The 14,896-nt window shown below is 38.4% G+C and overlaps 1 protein-coding gene across 1 annotated transcript in view; it reads left to right on the plus strand.

Annotated features, from left to right (window-relative positions):
* PDE6D (phosphodiesterase 6D) overlaps positions 1-14,896 on the plus strand; it is a 52,134-nt gene that overhangs the window by 25,489 nt on the left and 11,749 nt on the right. The window lies entirely within an intron of this gene.

Here is a 14,896-nt window from a genome sequence, read left to right on the forward strand (position 1 = left end):
AGAAAACAGCAGTGCTCACAAGCTATTACCAGCTAGTAAGAAAAACTTTACACTCAGAGAAAAGAGGGTGTTTGGACAATAATAATGAATACTAATCTAGTGAGTTTCCAGGCACTACTACTAATCTACTCTGTTCCAGGCACTGTATTAGTTTTACATACATCAGTTCTTACTGAATCTTCACAAAAGTCGTAAAAGTATTTATTACATTTTGGAGTTGAGGCAAACTAAGCCTTAAGAAACTAAGCCCAAGGTCACAAAACCATTAAATGACAGAGCCATGATTATAACCAGGGCTGTGAGTTTCCACGCCTGTGCTTTAACCACATTGTATACTGATGAGGGAATGAAACTGAACGTGAAAGGTTGCTAGACTATGGAGAAGTAAAAAGGAAAGGGTGTTTGAGTGTGAAATCAGCTTAGGAAAAGCACAAAAAAGGTTTTGGGGGTGGTGTCACATATAGGGACAGGTCTGTGATTGAACCACTTTGGCTGGAGCAGATGTTTTTGAAGTGAACCGGAGACACCTCAGGGTGGCGGATGAGTGTGTGTGTCTATACTTGATCCAGTGACAGTAGAAAACACTAAAAGGTTTTTGAGCAGGGAGGAGACATGATCCAAGTGATACTTTAGAAACAACAGTCTGGCAGTAGCATGCAGATTGGATAGGGGGGAAAAATATGAAACTGCATTTTAATGGAAGAAAATAGCAGGACTTGGTGACTGACTGGAAAGGAAGGTCAAAAAGGTCAGTGCCCGAAGAAACAAAGCCCTTGGGCAATTTTGGCACCAAAATAATTTTGTAAAGTCAGAAACCTTGAGAATAGGCTATAAATGACTCAGTGACTCCATAAACTTCCTGTACCCTCCCAAAATGCAGGCTCCTCCAGGCACCAGTCCTTTCTGGTAGTCTCATCCCCTTGCCTTACACTCCACCCAGTCCTCCCCAACACCACCCTGTCAGAAAACCCTTTTCCATCCTAAAAACAGTCTCTTCCGTCCAGGAGCTCTTCCTGGAGCCCCCACCACGTCCTGCCTGCTTGCCTCTCTGAAACCTGATCCTCCCCCAGGGAGGCACCTCCCTTGGAAACCCTGGGGAGACAGCTCTTTCTCCCTCACCTTCTCTGAGGGCCAGGCTCAGGGGGCCCGTTTGACAGGTGAAAACTTGCATTTCCCCCATGTTTTGCCTAGTGTTCTTTTGAGCCATTTTGTCTTTTTCTTACATACGTGCTCCTTGTATAGTAAAGACCTTGTCCCTTTGCTTGTCATATTATAATTTTCTAGTTTTTCATTTGACTTAACTTTGTTTATGATGATTTTGAGGTAGCAGGTGTTCTATGGTTTTACTTTCTGAGATACTTTTTAAATTAACTTAACTCAAGTAATAAACAAATATATTCATCTTGTAAAAACTTAAAACAGTTTGAATAAACTAGTCTGCTTTAATCTCTGTCCCCAACCCTAGTACTCTCCCTCTCTGGCTGAAACCACTGGGGTCTTGAACTATTGTTTTTCAAATTGTATACTCTTTACTCCTTTTATGATTTTTTTTCTTTTGCATGTCTGTTTAGAGGGCTTTTTCATCCTTAGGTCACATAAATATTCACGTATATTTTCTTTATATCTAATTCTTGAGGCCAGTTGTAGTGTGTTATAGTAAAGAATGTGAGATAATTAGTCATTTTTCTTCAGTGATTTGGAATATAGCGTATAGTATAGAAGTTTTAATATACGCTGGGGTCACGGCTATGTTTTCTAGTATATCGTTGTGCCTATTTTTATGCTAGTTCCATAACTAATTATTGTAGCTTGAAGTATTCGTTAGTGTACTTCCCACCTACATGTTCTACATGCTTTTTCATCCTTGAGGTTTTTGAGGGGCCTCCGTGTTGCATCCTCCTTTGCCATACCGTTACCAACTCTTTTCCCCTCCTCTCGAAAATAAAATTCTTTTTTTCTCTTAAATTTTTTTATAAGGTACCATTACTTTTCTAGTTACCTGGGTCCAAAACCACCACCAGCTGTTTAACTCAGCAGCTGGTTAACTGGTTAACTCTTCTGCATCTTTCCCCCACCCCGAAACCTATAATTCTCAGCATGAGAGATAAACCACAAAGGAGGACAAGAAATCTCCTCCTTGTGACCCTTTCTACAGTTTCTCTTTAACTTCATTTGGAAATAAGGCCTCTGTTTGCCTTATTTCCCTATTGAAATCTTTGTTATATTACTGAATATCATTTACTTCGTTATCACTAAGGAAAAAAACTAAGTGATAAAGTTTAAACATAAGTAAAGTAAAACAACAATGGAATATTGAAGGCCATAAAGAAAAGCACAGCCTTAGAGTCTTAAATGCTGTCTTAGAAACTAGTAGTGTGGATGTACATATGGGTGTCTGTTTTTTTATCTTTAAACTTCGTTTTGAAATAATTTTAGCTCACAAGAAGTTGTGAAAATAGATCAGTGAGTTTCCTTGTACCCTTCACCCAGTGACCCTCAATGATAACAGCTTACATAGCCACAGTATATTACCAAAACCAGGAAATGGACATTGGTACAGTACCATCAACTGTTGTTTCCCCGGGTAACATACGTTCTAGGATTACCCAGAGAGTCCATTTGGTGAATAACCATGCAAGACAGTTGTGGAACCAGCTGCTTTTCAGCTATCGTATTTACAGTCAGACTCAGCAATGTGTATTAGAAGAAGTGAGAAGTGGAGCAAAGAAACATAGAGGGTAACAAGGAAGCTAGTGGACCTTCTTGTCAAAGCCAGCTCTACAGAATTTCCTTATTTTCCTTCCTCTGACAGACATCTCCATGTTCCCCAAGTGGCCAACCAAAAGTTTCATGGAATAGCAGATTGCTCGTCCTGTTTGGTATGTTCTGTCCCCAGTTTTACCCTGTTTCCAGGAGAGGAGCCAGTAGTCAAGTTAGGCAGGGGAGGGAATCCATAATCTCTGCTGTTGTTTCAAGTGAAAAGCAAACCCTGTAGCCTCCCCTGTGGCTTCTGTCTGAGACAAAAGAAAATAATGTGACAGGAGCAAATTGACAGCAGCCTCCTCTGCCAGCAAATGCTAATACAGCAGAGAATTTCAGGTTCTCTTGGTTGTATAAAGTTAGTGCTGCCCTGGAAGTTGTTTCCCATATAGATAATTTGGTCTTGGCCCTTGCTTGAGGCCATATTGAAAGTGTATGCTAATTATGAGGTGTCATTGATGTGACAGTGATGCACTCCAGGTTCTTTGGCTTAAAAACACACAAAAAATGTAACTTTATGAAGACATCAAAGGAATTCTTTTTTTAAGAGAGAGGTCTTGTGCGGTAGGGAAAGATATATTACAGTGGTGTGACAAATTAAGTTCTAGCTTTTAGGTGGTTCAGATCTGAAATATGACTGTATCTAAGTGGGGTATAATCTTCAGAAGTTATCCAATATGACTGACATTCTTTCCTATCACAGTGAAGACTTACCATAGATGTGCCCTGCCTGAAGAAATCACAGTAAACAGAAATTCACTTATAACTCTCAAATTAGGGCTTTAAACATTAATATTACAGAAAATTTACTCCATTTATAAGGTAACTTATTTGGTACCTTTAAAACAGTAAATTCCTGCAGAGCGTTTTAAACCACTTAATTTTTTTTCATTAAAAAAAAATACCCTTCATTTTCACACAACTGTTTTAAATTGCTAACATTAAATTCAGATGTATGAAAAAGCAGGCTCACTCTCTGTTTTTCTTTCTTTTTCTCTCCCCCTCTCCCCCTCCCCCTTCTCTCTCTCTCTCTCCCCCCCCTTCTCTCTCTCTTCTCTCTTTCTCTCTCTCTCTCTTCTCTCTCTCTTCTCTCTCTCTCTCTCCCTCTCTCTCCCTCTCTCTCCCTCTCTCCCTCTCTCCCCATTCCTCTCCACCTCTCCTCTCTCTCTCTCCCTCTCTTCTCTCTCTCCTCTCTCCCTCTTCTCTCTCTCTCTCTCGTCTCTACCTTTCAATCTCTCTCTCCTCTTATATTAAGGAATCTCACAGGATCTTAGATGTGGTACCTTTTTCTAGTTAAATGTGTGCATTCAAATGACCAGCAAACATATTTATCTTTACAAACTATCCAATCTCTAAAAATAGTATGAAAATATAAAGGAGACTGTGCTATTTATTTATAATAATAATTGCCCATTTAAAAATGATTCCTGGGCTTCCCTGGTGGCGCAGTGGTTGAGAGTCTGCCTGCCGATGCAGGGGACACGGGTTTGTGCCCCTGTCCGGGAGGATCCCACATGCCGCGGAGTGGCTGGGCCCGTGAGCCATGGCCGCTGAGCCTGCGCGTCCGGAGCCTGTGCGCCACAACGGGAGAGGCCACAGCAGTGAGAGGCCCGTCTACCTCAAAAAAAAAAAAAACGAGAAAAATGATTCCTTATTGTAAAGCAATTATACTCCAATAAAGATGTAAAAAAAAAATTATTCCTTTGTACTCGGTCACATTTCAAGCTAATAGAGCTAATGGTCTTTGTTGTTTTCTCTGGCATAGTTTAGGAATGTGCCCTTGTTTTGACTTTGGTAGCATCTTTAAGAGATTACATTTTCCAAAGTTTATAATTCTAAATTGTTACTACAATGGCAGGAAAAGATTATTTCTAGAATTTGATTATTTTTTAAGGAAGACTGAAAACGATAACCAAGTTCTAAGTAAATAAGAACAGTACAGTAGGGACCCTCCTGGCCGTCCAGTGGTTAAAACTCCACACTTCCACTGCAGGGAGTGGTAACTAAGATCCCGCATGCCACAAGGCACGGCAAAAACAAACAAATTTTTTTTGTTTTTTTTTTGTACCCAACTATACAGTAACTCTAAGATACCTGTTAATAAGTGCCATGAAAAAGAGATAAATTGTACTTTACAAAGTAGAATAAAAATAAAATGCTAATTAAGAAATTAGTCCCTTTTTTGCCTTAATTCAAGCATAATCCTAAAATAAAAATTCTTCCTAAGAAAATGTACCCTATAAAAAACTAATATTGACTACCATCATGTAGAGTACCCTAGACCTAATAATTTGTAAGCGATTTCTTCATTGTTCATCCTTCTTAGCCCTATTACCCCCCCTCCAAAATAAAATTTTTGCTAATTACTTTTGGCACACTGGAAAGGTACTGATTGATGTGACACAAAAGCCAGGAACTCACAGCCAAAGATTTCCCTGTTTTTGCTATAAACTCAATGAGTGGGAACACTTCTGCCCTCAAGAAACCCATAATCAAATTAGGGAAACAGCAACTAGTACACAAAACACCTGCTAAAAGCCTATGAGAGTTCAGAATAAAGGGAAGTGTAATGGGGAGCAAGTACTAGAAAATCAGACAGAGGAAGACAAAAATAGGCATTGAGGAGGGCCGTTTGGCAAGTAGAAGCTCATTTTTAACTCTTGATTCGTTCGGAGATGTCTGGTTATAGTGTCTGTTTTAGCCAGGAGGTACAAACGTGTGGCCTGGTAATTCTGCCCCTCTGTTTAAAGAAGCCGCACACACTGCCTTTAGTGAAGTGAAACTAGTGACACCAGAGTTGACATGGCAGAAGCTGCTGCAAAGATTAATCTGATCAAATTCAATAGATCCTACTGGAATTCTCTCCTTCTGCAGAAGTTATTATATATTAGAGTAGTGAGGAACCCAGGTCCAAATCATCACTAAAGAGAAAAGCTTCCAAAGAAAGAAAGAAATTCAAATGACCTAGAGCATGAAAAATTAGGCCTGTCCTTTGGTTAATAATTAGGAAGTGATTATTACCAAAGTTATTTGTGCTTTTATTTTTAAGTAATATACAGATTAAAATTTTTTCAAACAGTATAAAAGGTTATATAGTGAAAACTAAAACTTTCTTGCAGTTTAAAAGCTGGACTGTTTTTTTTTTAAATCAAGTGGAGGAATAAATTATATATGAAATAGGGAGCCTCTACAGGCTTTAAGTGGGAGGAATATAGCAATGACAGAGGAAGTGAAGATTTCTGGCAGTTTGCAGGTTTGGTCAGAGAAGGAAGAGAATTCCTATAAAGCCTTCTGGATTTTTCATCACATTAGACCTTTCCCACTCCTAGATTATAAAAAAGATTCCCACATTTCCCTCTGTATTTTTCCCCTTCCTTCCTCCCTTTATTCCTTCCTTCCTTCCTTTTTTAACTTTGATCTATCTGAAATACATTTTAATGGAAGGAGTGAGTTAGAGATTTAATTTTTCTGTATGGCCACCCTTTTGTCCTAACACTATTTATTCACTAGTCCATCTTTTTTGCCACTGATTTTAAATGTCTCTATTAATATATACTAAATTCCGTATGATTTTTTCTATTCTCTTCCATTGGTCAATTTTCTGTTCTCTTCCATTGACCTGCCTAGTCACGTTCAGCTCTACACACTATTTTAATTACTATAGCTTTATAAGTTTTAATATCTGGAAGGATGTATTTCTTGTTACCTTTTGCTTGTAACTCTTCAGGATTTCCCTGATGATTCTCATATTGTCCATATGAATTTTAAAATCAGTTTACCTGGTTTTTTAAAAATCCTATAGTTAAACTTATTTGGATTGCATTAAATTTACAGATTAATCTTCATGACATTAATTTTTCCATCCAAAATTAGGGTCTTTCCATTTATTTAATATTTCTTTTGTGCCCCTCAGTTGCATTTAGAGGGTTTTTTTTCTTGCAGAGCTTACAACTTTCTTGATATGTTTCTTCCTAAGTATTTAACTTTTTTGTTCCTTTTGCTTTGAGATTTTTCATTCCATTATATTTTCTGCTATTTGTTAATATAGTATTAATTTGGGGCCAAGCATCCTTATTTGTTTATTATTTACAGTAGGTTTTCTTTTGATTCTTTTGGGTTTTCCAGATATATAATCATATCACTTGCAAATAATGATAATTTTATTTTCTCTTGTCCAATTTTTATATTTCATATTATTTCCTCTTATAATTGTATTGTCTAGTACCTCCAGAATAAAGTAAATAATAGTGGTGCTAGAAGGTATCTCTGTCCTACTTCTGACTTCAAAGGGAATGCTTCTGGTGTTTCCCCATGGCTTACTTTATACTAGCATCTTTATTTCTCCTTACTCAACACTTCTTGACCCATTCTCTTCCTTGAAAACAAAATATTTCTTTTCATCCATTGTTAAAAATGTATATTCCTCTTCCATAGCCTAATAGTCACCCTCAACTCTGCATCATCCAAAGACTGCAAACTCAGGGTATAGGAGAATGAGCAAACTAAGGGAGACCTGAACTACTAATGGTTGAAAGAATTAAAAGCTGTATTTTACCTGTGAATCACTTCATGAGCAGTCAGCTTCACCTAGAATAGGAACCAGTGACTGAAACCAGAATTGCCATTGGCTTAAGCAGTTTGGTGTTTCTAGAAGTGCTGAAGACTTAAGAGTTTTTCTGAGTCTTTTTACAAATAAGTTGTTTTTCATTTCATTAAGAAAAAAACATGGTAATTTTTAAAGTTGTAATAGAAACAAGGGTGAATTTTAATCTTTGGAGGAAAGGGTAAGAAGGAGCACGAAGACTAAGACAGTTGTTTTATCGTTGCTTTATTCCCTTTCATGGGGAGGCAGCGGGAACAGTGGAAGAAGCTTAAGCTTCAGAGTCTGACCATCTTTCCAAATCCTGGGCTGCTGCCTCTCAACTGTGTAATGTTGGTTAGGGTACTGAACAGCTCTGCTTTGTTGCCTTTCTCTTAGTCCCATCACATGATGAGAAGCTGCCATTTTTGGGAACAAGTTTTGCTCTACAACATTTACAGCATTATATGAAAAGGACAAAGGATGTTTCCTTCTCTCGATGGAAGTAAAGACTGGTCACACTTGATGTATTTTAGAGAGATTTTCTTGAGGTGATATGGGTGCCTTTGCTCTGCAATTGGTACATCTGGGGCAATTATAGCCAGCTTCTGCCAATGATAATTATTGTGTCTTTGTTACTCCCATTTTCCTCCATCATGGTTACCTCCACAGGGGTCCTCTAAGCTAAAGAAAGGTTTCTTCCCACCTCCTTTTATCAGCTTGTCTGGTGTGGCCTTGTGGTGATCATAACACTTGATTAGGTCCCCAAAAGGCCACTCAACTCTCTTGATCTTTCTGGTTCCTCTCCTGAGAGACTTCAAACAAGTGCCCAAGCTGACCAGAGAGCGTAGAGTTGCATGAGGCATAGTATATTCACTATGCCTAGATGAGAATGGGGTACAGGAAGGGATAGGAAGGGCTGTGAAGCAGAAAGGGAGACTAGAGAGATGTTTGTGCCACAATGTAAAGAATTTTAAATGCCAAGCTAAGAAGTTAGGAAGTTTTCTCTGAAGTGAAAGTCTTTTGAAGGTTTATGAAGAGGAAGTAATGATATGATCCAGCTCGTACTTTAGGAATGTAACTCTAGTCACAGTGTATTAGATTGTAAAGGCTAGACAAGTGGAACTTCAATTTTATTGCACATAGAATTGCTTTTTTATTTATTTATTTATTTTTGGCTGCATTGGGTCTTCCTTGCTGCGTGCAGGCTTTCTCTAGTTGCGGTGAACAGGGGCTACTCTTAGTTGCGGTGCACAGGCTTCTCATTGAAGTGGCTTGTCTTTGTTGGGGAGCACAGTCTCTAGGCACCCAGGCTTCAGTAGTTGTAGCACGTGGGCTCAGTAGTTGTGGCTCGCGGGCTCTAGAGCGCAGGCTCAGCAGTTGTGGTGAACAGGCTTAGTTGCTCTGCGGCATGTGGGATCTTCCTGGACCAGGGCTCGAACCTGTGTCCCCTGTATTGGCAGGTGGATTCTTAACCAGTGTGCCACCAGGGAAGTCCAGAATTGCTTTTTAAAATGAGCATCCCCTGGGACTTCCCTGAAGAACAAAAAAACCCCAAAGTTAGCAGAAGGAAAGAAATCATAAAAATCAGATCAGAAATAAATGAAAAAGAAATGAAGGAAACAATAGCAAAGATCAATAAAACTAAAAGCTGGTTCTTTGAGAAGATAAACAAAATTGATAAACCATTAGGCAGACTCATCAAGAAAAAAAGGGAGAAGACTCAGATCAATAGAATTAGAAATGAAAAAGGAGAAGTAACAACTGACACTGCAGAAATACAAAAGATCATGAGAGATTACTACAAGCAACTATATGCCAATAAAATGGACAACCTGGAAGAAATGGACAAATTCTTAGAAATGCACAACCTGCCAAGACTGAATCAGGAAGAAATAGAAAATATGAACAGACCCATCACAAGCACTAAAATTGAAACTGTGATTAAAAATCTTCCAACAAACAAAAGCCCAGGACCAGATGGCTTCACAGGCAAATTCTATCAAACACTTAGAGAAAAGCTAACACCTATCCTTCTCAAACTCTTCCAAAATATAGCAGAGGGAGGAACACTCCCAAACTCGTTCTACGAGGCCACCATCACCCTGATACCAAAACCAGACAAGGATGTCACAAAGAAAGAAAACTACAGGCCAATATCACTGATGAATATAGATGCAAAAATCCTCAACAAAATACTAGCAAACAGAATCCAACAGCACATTAAACGGATCATGCACCATGATCAAGTGGGGTTTATTCCAGGAATGCAAGGATTCTTCAATATACGCAAATCAATCAACGTGATACACCATATTAACAAATTGAAGGAGAAAAACCATATGATCATCTCAATAGATGCAGAGAAAGCTTTCGACAAAATTCAACACCCATTTATGATAAAAACCCTGCAGAAAGTAGGCATAGAGGGAACTTTCCTCAACATAATAAAGGCCATATATGACAAACCCACAGCCAACATCGTCCTCAATAGTGAAAAACTGAAAGCATTTCCACTAAGATCAGGAACAAGACAAGGTTGCCCACTCTCACCACTCTTATTCAACATAGTTTTGGAAGTTTTAGCCACAGCAGTCAGAGAAGAAAGGAAATAAAAGGAATCCAAATCGGAAAAGAAGAAGTAAAGCTGTCACTGTTTGCAGATGATATGATACTATACATAGAGAATCCTAAAGATGCTATCAGAAAACTACTAGAGCTAATCAATGAATTTGGTAAAGTAGCAGGATACAAAATTAATGCACAGAAATCTCTGGCATTCCTATATACTAATGATGAAAAATCTGAAAGTGAAATCAAGAAAATACTCCCATTTACGATTGCAACAAAAAGAATAAAATATCTAGGAATAAACCTATCTAAGGAGACAAAAGACCTGTATGCAGAAAATTATAAGACACTGATGAAAGAAATTAAAGATGATACAGGTAGGTGGAGAGATATACCATGTTCTTGGATTGGAAGAATCAACATTGTGAAAATGACTCTACTACCCAAAACAATCTACAGATTCAATGCAATCCCTATCAAACTACCACTGGCATTTTTCACAGAACTAGAACAAAAAATTTCACAATTTGTATGGTAACACAAAAGACCCCAAATAGCCAAAGCAATCTTGAGAACGAAAAACGAAGCTCTAGGAATCAGGCTCCCTGACTTCAGACTATACTACAAAGTTACAGTAATCAAGACAGTATGGTACTGGCACAAAAACAGAAAGATAGATCAATGGAACAGGATAGAAAGCCCAGAGATAAACCCACGCACATATGGTCACCTTATCTTTGATAAAGGAGGCAGGAATGTACAGTGGAGAAAGGACAGCCTCTTCAATAAGTGGTGCTGGGAAAACTGGACAGGTACATATAAAAGTATGAGATTAGATCACTCCCTAACACCATACACAAAAATAAGCTCAAAATGGATTAAAGACCTAAATGTAAGGCCAGAAACTATCAAACTCTTAGAGGAAAACATAGGCAGAACACTCTATGACATAAATCACAGCAAGATCCTTTTTGACCCACCTCCTAGAGAAATGGAAATAAAGACAAAAATAAACAAATGGGACCTAATGAAACTTCAAAGCTTTTGCACAGCAAAGGAAACCATAAACAAGACCAAACGACAACCCTCAGAATGGGAGAAAATATTTGCAAATGAAGCAACTGGCAAAGGATTAATCTCCAAAAATTTACAAGCAGCTCATGCAGCTCAATAACAAAAAAGCAAACAACCCAATCCAAAAATGGGCAGAAGACCTAAATAGACATTTCTCCAAAGAAGATATGCAGACTGCCAACAAACACATGAAAGAATGCCCACCATCATTAATCATTAGAGAAATGCAAATCAAAACTACAATGAGATATCATCTCACACCAGTCAGAATGGCCATCATCAAAAAATCTAGAAACAGTAAATGCTGGAGAGGGTGTGGAGAAAAGGGAACCCTCTTGCACTGTTGGTGGGAATGTAAATTGATACAGCCACTGTGGAGAACAGTATGGAGGTTCCTTAAAAAACTACAAATAGAACTACCATTTGACTCAGCAATCCCACTACTGGGCATATACCCTGAGGAACCATAATTCAAAAAGAGTCATGTACCAGAATGTTCATTGCAGCTCTATTTACAATAGCTAGGAGATGGAAACAACCTAGGTGTCCATCATCGGATGAATGGATAAAGAAGATGTGGCACATATATACAATGGAATATTACTCAGCCATAAAAAGAAACGAAATTGAGCTCTTTGTAATGAGGTGGATAGACCTAGAGTCTGTCATACAGAGTGAAGTAAGTCATAAAGAGAAAGACAAATACCCTATGCTAACACATATATACGGAATTTAAGAAAAAAATAATGTCATGAAGAACCTAGGGGTAAGACAGGACCTACTAGAGAATGGACTTGAGGGTATGGGGAGGGTGGAGGGTAAGCTGTGACAAAGTGAGAGAGAGGCATGGACATATATACACTACCAAACGTAAGGTAGATAGCTAGTGGGAAGCAGCCGCATAGCACAGGGAGATCAGCTCGGTGCTTTGTGACCACCTAGAGGGGTGGGATAGGGAGGGTGGGAGGGAGACGCAAGAGGGAAGAGATATGGGAACATATGTATATGTATAACTGATTCACTTTGATATAAAACAGAAACTAACACACCATTGTAAAGCAATTATACTCCAATAAAGATGTAAAAAAAAAAAAACTACCTAACTCTTAGTTAATACATATCAGTGTAAAATGTGAGTGAAGTAGAAAACCAGAAAGAATTAAAGTTAGGTTTTATTTGAAATGCTAAATCTAAGGGAGCCATCCCTGCCTTTATTTTTTCCAGGTTAAGCAACTCAAACCCCTAAATACAATTTCTGCTCTCTGTATATCTAATATTTAGTATAAACATATTTAGAAGTATAGAGTAGAATTAGGTCTTACCTGTTCTCTTAAACAGATGAAGATGGGAAAAGAAATGCTGATTAATATATGAGCAACAAAAAGCACTGCAACAGATATTCTGGGAATTATAAGGTTTTGAGTGAGTAAAACCAAAATCAAACATTAACTAGGGCTTCCCTGGTGGCGCAGTGGTTGAGAGTCCACCTGCCGATGTAGGGGATGCGGGTTCGTGCCCCGGTCCGGGAAGATCCCACATGCCGCGGAGCGGCTGAGCCCGTGAGCCATTGGCCGCTGATCCTGCGCGTCCGGAGCCTGTGCTCTGCAACGGGTGAGGCCACAACAGTGAGAGGCCCGCGTACCGCAAAAAAAAAAAAACAAACCATTAACTAATACCACTAACTTTTAGTTTTTCCCTATTGAATATTATACAGCGTTTAAGATAATGTGCTTTTATTAGAGAATTTGAAATAGCTCAGAAGAACTTCCTTTTTTTTTTTGCTTTTTCCAATCCTGAATAATTATGATATAATAATGTCCTACATTTGTATCATGTTTAACAATTTATAAACCATTTTTGTAGGCATTTCATATAATCCTGCAATAACCTTAAGGCTTTGGTATTATCGGTAGTTGACAAACAAAAACTCAGGCAGGATAAATGACTTATCTAAGATCACACAGCTATTATGTGGTAGAATTGAACCCTAATCCAGGTGTTCTGCTCCAAACTAATTTTGTTTTCTTCTCTGTCAACTTTTCCTTGTGACTATATACTAATATACATTGTGGTCTCTATCTTCCCCCCCACAGTCCAAATGAATCCCTGAGACTTATAGGTGAACGCCTTAAATAAATATTTTTAAATAGATCACTTAGTGTTGAAACATTTTCATGTTGCAGATAAAAATTTGGGTATCAGAGCACAGTCATTTGATAATAAAACCAACTGGACTGATATAAATAAATAATTGGATTTAAAAATAAATGGGAGAAAAGACCAATCTCCACTGCATAATTCCAAATAATTTATATAGTTAGTCTTACCATGGGGAGGTGGAGTATAACTCCCACACCATAATTTAGGCTGTGTACAGCAGCTACCTTCTAAGAGTAAAATATGGAAAGAAGGGAAAAAGACTGTTTACAATGGAGAAGACTGACAAGCACTGCCTCAGCCAAGCGATTGAGGTCAACATCATGTTGGTAGTATGTGCCCTTGACACGATGTGATGAAAATGGCACTTTACATCAGTGATCTTCCTCCCCAAAACCCACAATCATGAGAAAAAACATCAGACAAACCCCAACTGAGAGACTCTCAGGAAATACCTGACAAGTGCTCCTCAACAAGGTCATCAAAAACAAGGGAAATCTGAGAAATTCTCACAGCCAAGAAGAGCTTCAGGAGACATGACAACTAAATGTAATGTGGGATCCTAGGACAGAAAAAGGACATTACATTAAAACCAAGGAAATCTGAACAAACTGTAGACTTTAATTAATGATAATGTATTAGTGTCGGTTCATCAGTTGTGACAAACGTAAATGTTTATAATAAGGGAAACTGGTGTGGGCTACATGAGAACTCTACTATTTTACAGCTTTTCTGCAAATCTAAAACTATTCTAAAATTAAAAGTTTATTTAGGGACTTCCCTGGTGGCGCAGTGGTTAAGAATCTGCCTGCCAATGCAGGGGACACGGGTTCAATCCCTGGTCCGGGAACATCCCACATGACACGGAGCAACTAAGCCCGTATGCCGCAACTACTGAGCCTGTGCTCTAGAGCCTGCGAGCCACAACTACTGAGCCCGCGTGCCTAGAGCCCGTGCTCTGCAACAAGAGAAGCCACCACAGTGAGAAGCCCGCGCACCGCAACGAAGGGTAGCCCCTGCTCTCCACGTGCAACAACAGAGAAAGCCCACGTGCAACAACAGACCCAATGCAGCCATAAATAAATAAATAAAGTTTATTTTTTTAAAAAAGACTAGAATAGAATAATACTTGGTAAACCAATTCCCTTCTTGATGAATTGCTATGAATCAAAATGTTATATATCTTCCATCCTTAGATTGGTGTCAGAATGGGAGTTAATATCACTAGAGAATTATCTCAATATCATTGCAAATTATCCAGCTTGAGTATGAATTATCTTGAAGGAAATGAGTAAAGTTCTTTGGTTTTAAGTAAAGAAAACCCACAACATTATCAGAATAATGCCCAAATATAAGGTGACCCTGAGTATAAGGCAATTTCTTATCTTTCCAATGAAAACATATTTTTACATACATATTTAAGATCATAATTTTAATAAAATAATATATGAATTTAGAAATATTATTTCCCTCCACTTGTCCCTTTTTATGAAACAGTGTTGCCTAAATTTTTTTACATGCAACTTTGATGTCAATATTTGGCACCTAGTAGGTTGTCAGTAAGCATTTATTGAATGAATGATAGTTTGAGATCATTGAGATATATGGAGAGCCCTGGATCACTCTGAGGATCCACTGAAGGTTTTTGACCAGGAAGCTAATACACAAAGGCGGAGTGGTATTTAGCCTTTTCTCAGGGGAAGTGGAGATATCACAAATCTGCTTAAGGGAGGCCAAGGTGTGGCCAGGTGTTGG

Source organism: Aethalodelphis obliquidens, unplaced genomic scaffold (assembly GCF_003676395.1).
Source record: "Aethalodelphis obliquidens isolate GAN/ISIS:26980383/991018 unplaced genomic scaffold, ASM367639v1 scaffold2, whole genome shotgun sequence".
Classification (NCBI taxonomy): Eukaryota; Metazoa; Chordata; class Mammalia; order Artiodactyla; family Delphinidae; genus Aethalodelphis; species Aethalodelphis obliquidens.